This window comes from Catharus ustulatus, chromosome Z (assembly GCF_009819885.2).
Source record: "Catharus ustulatus isolate bCatUst1 chromosome Z, bCatUst1.pri.v2, whole genome shotgun sequence".
Lineage (NCBI taxonomy): Eukaryota > Metazoa > Chordata > Aves > Passeriformes > Turdidae > Catharus > Catharus ustulatus.
This window is the reverse complement of record NC_046262.2, coordinates 57,981,157-57,991,857: the sequence shown is the minus strand read 5'-3', so window position 1 is coordinate 57,991,857 and position 10,701 is coordinate 57,981,157.

Below are 10,701 nucleotides of genomic sequence, written 5' to 3'. Positions count from 1 at the left end.
CTGGGGGGCGCCATGGGAAGGGAACGCGCCTGCGCGGGGCGGGCGAGGCGCGGCAGCCGCCAGGGGGCGCCGGGGGCGGGGCGGGGCCCCTCTGTGATGGGGGAGAGCCTCGGGCAGGTGCGAAGGAGCGCGGGGCCACAGCCGGGCCTGTGCGTGCGCAGCGCACAGCGCCAGGGCATGGACAGAGCCAGGGCATGGCCAGCTTGAGCGCAGGCTGCCAGGAACGGAATCTTGCCATGGAGTGCAGGATTTCGGGAGTTTTGATTGCCAGGGCTGCGCTGAGCTGGCAGGGCACAAAGCCTCTTCAAGCACCAGTGCCTCCTCTCCAGGCTTCCTGCAGTGCCTTTGCTCACAGGATCCGGTCAGCCAGGCCGGGGGCAGGCTCCACTGATGTTATAAAGAGATGTTTTCCACGACAGAAAAAAGCCAAAACAACAAAGTCCAACCAACCAACCAATGAAACAAAATACCTTAAATCCCCCAATAAAAGCAGAAAGGAAGTATTACTTTCTGGGCTGAGTTCCTCAGATATGAAGACAAAATTCTGAGGTTCCCAGAAAGATACAGAAATAGCACTGAAGGCACAATCTACCCCTTCGCTCTAAGGTCCAGAATCCTTTCCATCACAGGAAAACATGGAACAGAGAAGCACAGGGAATACATTTAACTCTAATGATCCTTTGCTTTCTGGCATTTGAGGTTCTTACTTGCATGTCCAGGAAACATGGAGCCCTGGCAGCCAAGGCCTTATGCAGAGCAATGAAATGCACAAGGGCAGGGCAAATGGCTGCCAAATTAAAATTTCCACCTCACAGTTGAAGCAGCAGCAGCAGGAGCAAAAGGGAAATATCTTGTAACTTCTGGACAGTCTCTGGGGATACTTGCTGAGCACTAATTCTTGTTCACTTGTCCACTCACTTCTGTGACATGTCAGCATTCCTTTGGCTGGTCCCTGTCCATTTTGAAACAGGACCAAGACATTTGGGCACTGCAGGCTAAGTTACCCATAAATAAAGGACACAAGTGTCGATGAACTCCCAGTGATTTCAACAGCACAATACCTGCACTTGTTCACGGATAGTTCCTGTTCAGATAAGAAGCAAATTCTGGTTTCTTTCTCATGCTTCTAGAAGCTGGAGATTTCACTTTTTGTTGGGTGCATTTCTTCAGTTGCATTTAGTTAGGGAGCATCTGGCAAATGAAGTATATCTATGTACACTAAGAATGGCATTAAACATTGATGGGTCAGGCAGGAGAACACTGTGTTCTGTCCACCTGCAGAGTGACTTGGAAGTGCTGATGAGCTCAGGGCTGTGAGCAGAGGCTGGGCTTTTGCTCACAGGGAGAGACTTCGCGGGCACAGCTCCCATGTGGGATATGTCAGGCAAGAGCAATTTGAGCTTTTTCTGCTCGTATCAAACTCAACTGGGCTTTCTGTGCAGGGTAAGGTGATGAGGAAAGGCTGCCCGATGACCTGGAGGGCCCTGCTTTGCTACTTGAAGTGGTAGAAAGAGTCTTGCTGTATCTGAGTTTCCGTGCAAGCCATATTCCATATTCAGGTATGGGAATCTTGTGGCACAAACTCTGGAAAATCTGCCACTGTGTGCCAGCAACAATTTCTCCTCTTCTTCACAACTTGTAGGTCACAGAAGGAGAGCCTGCAATGCAGCCTGCTGGAGGCTCAGCAGCACGTCTTGGAGCTGGAGATGGCCAGGAGGTGTCTGGGAGGCCAAGTTCACTCAGCCATGCCGGCCAAGGATTTGATCCTCGGTGAGAGCCTCATGTGCTTTGTTTTTAGTTATTGTCCTGCCTTGTGCAGTTGCTCCAAAGCCAGCTCTGTCTGCAGGGCTTCCGAGGAGTGAAGGAGCTGGGGCCTAGTCCCTCCTTGTCTGAAACTGAAAGGGCTTAAGGTCAGCAGAGTCCTCTGCTTGTGCAGTGCCAGACTGTTTCCATTTGTCATGTTTGCAGAGCATGTGAAGGGCCTTAAGCGTGAACTTCATGCTCTGAGATCCTCTAGCAAGCAGACATGCAAAGAAATGACTGAACAGCTCCGCTGGGTAGAAGAGCAGTGTACCAAGGCTCTCAGACCGTTGCACTGTACTCAGGAAGAGGAAAAGAGGAATCTGAAATACTGGTAGGAAAGAATACATCCCTGAATTTTTCAGGCAAGCTTGGTGGGTTAGCTTAGCAGAAGAGCAGCCTGAGTATGTGACATGGCTGCAAGCCTCTGCTGTTGGCCACACGATTCTGGGCCAGGCAGCAGAGGCTTCAATGGCTCTTACTTGAGAGCCTGAGAAGCCCCATATGATGATGGTGGGACAGTAAATGCAGTCATGTTTTCAAGGTGGGCATAAGCCAAGTTGCCCAGGAGGCTGTGTGGTCGCCACGCAAAGCATGGTAGCCAAGGGGCAGGGTCTTCCCACAGCCTCGTGCCATGCAGCAGACTGCTGAGCTTGGTGCCAAATGCAGTCCCAGCGCCTGGGTTCCTTGTTTTCTGTCCTTCCACAATGGACAAAGGTCTTCCCTTTGGGCTTGAGGCAGATGCAAGACATCCCATGTTGCTACCATTTCAGCTTGTGTCCTGTCTTGGAAGTATGGCTCTGGGGTGCTGGCCTCCTCCTCAGCCTGCAGTCCTCCTGCAGCTTTTCCATGATCAAACGACATGGGGACTTTGAGCAGAGAGCCTCTGAGAACAGAAATCGTGAGGAGAGAGGGACCAGGAAAAAGGCAGCCAACAGCGAGGGGAAGGAAGATGGCATGTCATTTTCTTCCGCCTGCTGACCCTACTCCTTAGTTTCTGATTAGAACAGGAGTGCTGGAGTCACAAAGTCACTACTGTGCACTCTTCAGGTGGGGGATTGTGGAGGGAACAAACGTCTGTTTTTTCCTTTGGGGAGCATGACTGGGTCTTAATCTAGAAGTGTCTTCTTCTCCTCATCAATAGAGCCAGCTTGAACAACAGCGTTTGGAGGCACAGGAACTGCTGCAGAAACGGGAAAAGTCCCTGGCGGAGGTACAGAGGGAGCAGGAGAAAAGCCTGCTGGAGGTGAAGTGGGAAAATGCCAGCATGCAGACTCAATAAGAAAAGGTGCAAAGCAGAACCAGACAAGAGGCAAATGGGCACTGCTTATCTGGACATTGTCTGGGTGGGATTGTCTCTTAGCTGGTGGTGGAAGCACAGAGCCTGGCAGGCTCCATTGGTGAGCACCATGAAGAGGAGTTCAGATGGAAGAAATAGAAAGGATGCAAGAGTTGCAGCTTCAGCACAGGCTGGCTGAAGAAAAGCAGGTGAGTGACGTGGCAGTAGGCACTGCAGTCATGGAACAAGTGGTCTCTCCTCTTCTCACCTTTCTCCTACATGGTAGCAGGTGCGTGGGGGCAATGCCTCTGGCTGCCATGCTCTGTGGTTTCCATTGCAGCTGGTCAGAAGGACACTTGCTGCGCCTCTGAATCTCAGGTGCTGCCTGACCAGTGGGGCTCCTGCTTTTATTGGTGAGCCAGATATCCTCGGAATGTATTTCTGCTGGCCTCTTAGTGCTTGCTTTGTTTATTTAGGCTTTCCTACAGTGCACATGGTGAGCCACGCAGACTCTGAACAAGCTGTCCCTGTCCATGGTCCATGCTGTCCTCAGAATGGGATGAAATTGAAAGTTGTTGTTTCCCTTTCACAGTCTCTCATACGGCTGGTTGTGGCAAACTGGAGTCTCTGGCTGCTTGGTGGGGTTTGACTTGAGGTGGAAGAGTTGACAGCTCAACTTGCAGTCTAACGCAAATGTTGTTCCTAAGGGTTTACCTTTGAAATGTGCTTTCTAAGGCATATCTGCCAGCCACCTTTCTTTGTCCCAACTGAATGTGGGCTGTGGCATTGAAGGTGCCCCATCAGCAGCATCCTCCAAAGAAGCCTCCTCTCCTCAGCCTGAAAATCTGAGCACCAGCAGATTGGCCAGCTCAAGGCAGGAGGCAGAACAGCTTCACCAGGAGGGAAAGAAGCAGTACCTGCAGCTGCTGAGTACGTCCTGTGCATTTCTTGTGCAATCAAGCAGTGTGTTGTATCTGTGCCTCAGCATGAGCTGTGCCACATTTTCCTCCTTCTGACTTTGGTGTCAGACAGACATTTTGGGCTCCCAACAGAAGCTGTTCGTGTTCTTGGAGGCAGCCACGGATCACTTGGGTCACTCCTTTTGCCTTTGGGGGCAGCTGGGACTGGGTGGGCTTTGCCTGTGCTTCCCTGGGCAGGAAAGGCAAAAGCAGGGATTGTTTCCTGAGCAGCAGAAGGCTGCAACACAGCAAATGACCCAGTGAACGTGTGTGTGCTACTCTGGCCAAAATGCCCAGAAGAGCTGGCTTCCTAGATTGCCTCTAAAATCCTGACTTGTCACCAGTCATTGGACACAAAATACTTCAGAGGAATTGAGTGACTGAGAAGCTGCATTCCTGCTGGTGCTGGATTAATGACTGTTAGTACTTCTACAAGTCCTTCTGCAGTTCATTTGGATAGGAATTCTATGTTTACATTAGTCTGGCCTTCTTGAATAGAGTGTAAATAACAGAGGAAGGGGTCTTTTCAGTATGCCATAAAAGTTATAAAATTATGTTCTTAGAAAAATCCTTAGGAATCAGAGAGGAAGAGGTCTTTTCAAATGCAGCAAAAGAAGGAAAAGAGGGTAATTTTTTACCGTCCCTCTTTGATATGTTAGTTGAATGGTTAGGAAATGCATCAGAGGCACATCTATGTGGCACAGTCAGATAAAAGTGCCCTGCAGGCAATTTCCAGGAACAAGCCTTCAGGCCCTCTGCTGCATGTTCCTCGGGTACCAGGCACTTTCTCACAGCAAATACCCAGCCAGTAAATACTCTTGGAATACAAAGCCCTGACCTCAATCGCTGTTTTAAATTTTTTTCTTGAATATTGTCTCTTTCGGGGCATGATGTGTGCATGAGAAATCCAGGAAAGGAATACACTGGGTGGAAACGTATTGGCAGTGGGTGAGCGCAGCCACGCTTGCTTCTACAGAACCATGGGCCAGGTATTTTGCTGCTGTAATATCAAGTGGGAAGTCAGGCCAGCTGCAAGAATCTTCGGACCCTGGCCCTGGTAGATTGTCCCTGCCTCAGTACTAATCGCTGGACATCATCAAAAATAACTGGAAGCTGACAATGTCTTGCCTGCCTCAAGGAGCAGGACCTGCAAGTCGTCCTATCCCTCAAGTGCGTGGCAGCAGTTTGCTTCTTTTCTTGGGAGACATGGTTTTGTACAATTCAAAGAAATATGACCACTCTAACGGAGGAAGAAAACACGGAGAGAGGAGTGACTTTCCACCTGATATCCGAGATGTCAGGTAACAGCTCTCAGTAGCATTTCTTTCCAATATTTTGTGGAAAATAATATTCAGTGGTCAGGACCATACGAATGACTGTGTGGTTTTGCCTGGGTTTGGTTTATAGAATCAAAAGAGAGTGGTGAGAAGCCCCAACAGGACTGTGTGTTTCAGTGCTTGGAAAGGTGTGAGACTATCACAGACACAAAAAGAATAGGCAACAAAACCTGTGCCTCCATAATCTAGTGTGTACAGTTGAGATTTGTAGAAGCCCCTTTACTGACTTCTTGGGCCCAGCTTATCCCTTGGGCATGCTGCATGGCAGAGGGCTGCTGGGCTGCTGTGCTATTGGCTGAAGAGTAGATGAACCCTGGTGTTTGAGAGACACTGCAGGCAGCAGAGAGCTCCTGCCTGGGCTGCCTTTTGCTCCTCAGCACTGACCAGCTTCTCTGTTCTTGCCACTTCTGTTTGTAGGTGTTTTGGAACAGTTTATAAGGCTTTTGAGGCTGCCACAGGACGAGTGGTAAGTGCCAACAGCCCATGAAGATTTTGCAGCTCTTGAGCACTTTCCCATGTGAGGATATCTGTGGCTAGAGATTTGGGCTGCCTGTCTTGGCTGCAAAGGCTGTCCTGCAGAAGCAGCCTGCCTAGAGGCGGGCTGCAAAATGCAATTTGGACAGGCTTTGTCCTTCCTACCTACCTTGATGAATGAAAGAATGGCAGTGCCATCCTTCAGAGAAGGATATGCCTGCTTGGATATACTAGAGAAATATGCATAGATTAGCTCCTGGAAAAAGCCAACATTTTGACCCAATTCCTCTTAATCCCAGGTTCAGACACAGATAGCATTTCCCATTGTTTTCCATCATGTGCTTCAGTTGGAAACATAATGCAAGACCTAAAGCTAGAGAGATTCTGTCTGGAGTGCAGTTTTGCGTTTCAGTCGTAGGGAACCTAGTACACACAAACACACACAGATTGATGAGAGGAAGCTGATGACGAGCCTTAAATATTAGAGCCTTGTGTTCGTCCCATGTCAATGACATCCCTTTACAGAGATGCTGTTTGTACTGGACAGGACAAATGGTGGTGTCTTGGAGAGTCCCAGTGCTCTTTGGGGCTAAAAGTTCAGAGCCCTTAATTCTCATTTCTGCCTCTCAGCAAACACAACTCCATCTTCCTGGCAGTTCTTTTATCCACCAGCTATGCTGTGCTCAGGAGCTGCACTTGGAGGGAGGCCTACAAGGTGCTCGAAAGCCCTAAACCCTGCTTATAACTTGGGGTGTATCCATAGTGTAGCACAGAAAGGATTCTGCATTTATATACTCACTAAATAATTACAACTCTAAACCATGTTCAAGAATGTTGTTCAGAGATGCAGACTCCAAAGTGAAGAAGTTAGGATGTGCTAGGATTGCAAGTTTATTTTGAGTCACCTTGGAGTTCTTTTTTGGACAGCATTTTCTCCATAGTGTATGTGTGTATTTACTTTGGCACACAATCAGGAATGGCAGCATTTTCTGAAGCGCTGATCAAAATCCCTAGTAAGGCTAATTTATTTTCAGCTGTTACAATTCCTTTTCACAACCAAGAGTAAAATTGTGCAACATTGAGCAAAATAGATTTTGGTTAGCAAAACATGTGTAAATGATAAAAGTGGGGATAAACAAAGGCCATTTGAGAAGTCTGTGTGTGCAGGGAGTGTTATTAGTACTTTGGGGTTGATGTTTAGAGTCCCTTTTAACCGAGGTCACAAGGCATTCTGCCCCACAAGCACACACAGAAAGAGGTTCTTGTAATGTCTGTCCCTAATGGATTTCAACGTTGTTGTAGGTGGCCATAAAACAAATTGCTCTTCAGCACCAGAGCTGCGAGGAGGTGTTGAAAGAATTTCTGGTCATGAGGGCAAAGAAGAACCCCAATATTATTACCTACCTGGAAAGGTAAGTAGTTCTGGTCTTTTTCTGGAAATGTTTGTTTCCATACTTGCAAAGCCAAGGTTTAAAAGCTCTTTACTCACGAGCAGATATTGATCTTTCTATTAACATCAATCCACCCTGTATGAGGAATGGGAAGAGATTGCATTTTATCCACATTCATGGTTCCTGGCAGAGATAGCTTGAGGATTGTTCTCAGAAGCCTGACTCTCTTACTAAGCCAGCAGCCTGTGTGTTTACTGGCTGCATGTTCCTGTGCTGCTTTGGGGAGTGATTTTTTCCACGTGTCAGAGGAGGACTGCTGAGAATGTATCAGGGAAATGATTCCTTTTGCACTGCTCCAACTATTTTCCATTGCCTTGCATGCCAAAAGACTAGGCTAGGAGAAATGTCATTGGCCAGATTTGAAATTGTTGTTCACGTTTGCTGACTGACCTTTATGCAAGGTTTTCCAAAGTGTGTTCCACACCCACATGCACTGGGTAAAAACTGTGAAAACTGCGTCTCGTTGCTGGAGTTAATGGTGGATGGAATTTTTGTATGAAAACAATGAAGCAGTTGCTGGGATGTGTCCACTTCCAGATTTATCCTTGCCATTACAAAACTGACTTTTTCCCCTGCTTGCCACCTAAGCGTCTCCTTCTGTGCAGATGTGCCTTCCTCATTTAGACAGCACAGATGCAAGCGCTGGATAAGCTTTGTGCAGCATATCTTCATTTTATTCCATCTTCATTTACCAGTGACCTGGAAACAAAACCCAATTCTAGGCTTTTCGTCGATACGGCAATCTAAATGTGCACATTCTTCCCCACACTGTTGTTTTCATCTTTCTGCTGCCTTGCAAATGGGGATGTCTGGTTGGTGCTGGAGTACATGGATGGAGGCTCTTTAGCTGAGGTGGTCAGGAAGAACAGAATGGCTGTAGGACACATAGCAATTGTGTGTCGGGAGATAAGGGATCCTACTTGTGCTTTGGGTGGCATGGACAGGCTCATTCTGTGAAAGCACTGCTAAGTGAGTGATTCCATGTCCAGAGCTTTCTTTCTGTGCTGCTCTTGTGCTCCAGAGAAGAGCGATCATCTGCACTGGACTACCTGCCGGTGTTCCTCCCCTTACTACAATCTCTTTTTTACTCTTATCTGCCATTGTTGAACTCTCTTTTCATTATCTGCCTCTAGGTGCAAAGAAGGCAAAGGTTCTGGATGAGTTCCACTTTTAAACCAACAGCAAAGCCAAAGAAAGACTCATGTGTCACAGGTCTCAGTTTCAAAGGATGGCATGGCACCCACGCTCGGGGGGTGAGGGTCGTCCCCAACAATTCTTTTTAGGGTTCAGGGTTTTTGTGATATCGTGGTAGGAGTGGTGAAAATAAGCGAAGAGCAGGTGCAACAACCACGAGTAGTAACACGTGAACTTTTATAATGGCAAAAACAAATGTTTATACAGACCATGTCTGTATAAGGGTCAATGGCTGAGGACAAAAGATGTGCGGTGGTCCAGGGTATAAAAGGGAAGCAGGAAAGTAGTTGGAGTCGAGGTCAGGGACCAATGGGTAGAGGAGAAAATTATGCAGAGCTGGGGTTAGGGAAGGTAGGGACCAATGGGGAAACAAGGAATGGGGAATATTCTGGAAACTGGGTGTGGTAATGATAACTGGGAAATGAGGGTCGGGAATATTTTTGAGACATTAACACAGGCAATCCCATAATCCCTTGGAACTTTTTCATCGGGATTGCTACAACTTTAACTGATGCCTTCCAAGGACGACGGGTAGGGTACAGGTGTTCCTTGGTAATGACTCTTATATCCCCCCCTTTTTGTTTAATTATAGAAATACAACTAAATGATTTCTGTGAAACATTGTAAAAACATCCAAACAGACAAGGAACAACTAACAGTGTAACAACAACACTTAGGAAGATAAATACCCCGGTCTTCATAACAGACAGCAACCACCCTTTGATTCCCCAACTTTTAAAGAGTCCATTAAACCAGATGTGTCATCATTAATTTGTAACTCTTTGACTTCTTCTTTAAGGACTTGAATAATTTTGTGTATAGACTCACTATGGTCTGAAAGGTTCATGCAACACATGCCTTTGAAGTCTTGGCATCCGTGTCCTTGTGCCAACAGCAAGAAATCTATGGCAGCTCTATTTTGTAATGTTGTGTGTCTTATGCTGTCCACATCTGTTAAAAGGTCACTTAGAGCAATAGAAGTAGCGTTGGTTTGTTTACTTAACCAACATCCCAATCTTCCCAACTGGGTCACTGCTTGTGCAGCAGCTACCCAAGGTACAAGAGCAGAGGCAGCTCTCCTTTGTCCTCTATTCCAAAATTCTAATTTGCTGTTACAATCAGATTGGAAGTGATGTGCAAAACAGTTTTTCCTATTTTTACCATTGCCAATTAGTGTTGTTACATTGGGAGTTAGTAAAGTAAGCCTACCAAGGCTACGTGGTCTACCTTTATTGCGAGATGGAATGGCAGGCCATGGTCTGTCCCCACAAACAAGAAACAAGCCTGGAGGTAACTGCAGAGGGGCATCACTTGGTTTGGATGGATGTCGTGAGGTATAATTGCACCATAGGCTCTCATTTTTATACCCTGGATGATGAGGGGAAACATCCCACAATGCTGGTTCATCTGTTTTTACAATTTGGGGCTTACCACCATTAGATCTTACCGACTGAACTCTCTTTTTGTAGTGAAAGGTAATGCAGTAATCCATTTTAACTGAGCCAAATAGTTGCAGTTCTTGAGGCTCTAATGGCGCATGTGGAAGATTGAGAGCCTGCGAGTGCCAAAAATCTACAGGATTGCATTTTAGCTTACTATTGGGACTGTTACTTTGCGTATTACTGATGGCCTTTCCATTTACTGGCCACTCGTGTTGGTAGACCTACCAGGCATGTTGAAAAGGGGTTATTTGGGGTGGCAACACATAAACATGAAGTCTCTTGGTGTGTTATGTTAGCTAGAGTGAGTAATCCAGATATTTTGTCCTGACTGTTGGACAATTTTGCTGCTGACATAGCGCAGGACATTAAAGAAAGCAAGTGCGATACTTAAGAGTCCTTTGGGGGTCATGGTTCCAAGGATGACTTGCGGAAAGGAACTGTGAAATGGTCAATCACGAGGAGTAGTAGTTGCAGGCTCGCTGTTAGGAGTTGGAATACTGGAACTTCCTGGTGGATCTTCCTTTAAAGGCTGTAGGTAAGGTTTGATGGTTTTGGCTGACATCCACCAAGGACCTTCATCTGTGGAGACACAACCATATCCCTTCCCCCAAGTTATGAACTGAAATGGTCCCAAGGTTTGATTTGTTTCAGGGTCTTTTACCAACACTGGTGGTCTTTCTTTTAGCTGAGCCTGTGTTGTATTAGAAAAATGAGGGATAATTGGAGGGTTCGGTTCCATAAATGAATGATTCAAAAAATTGAAGA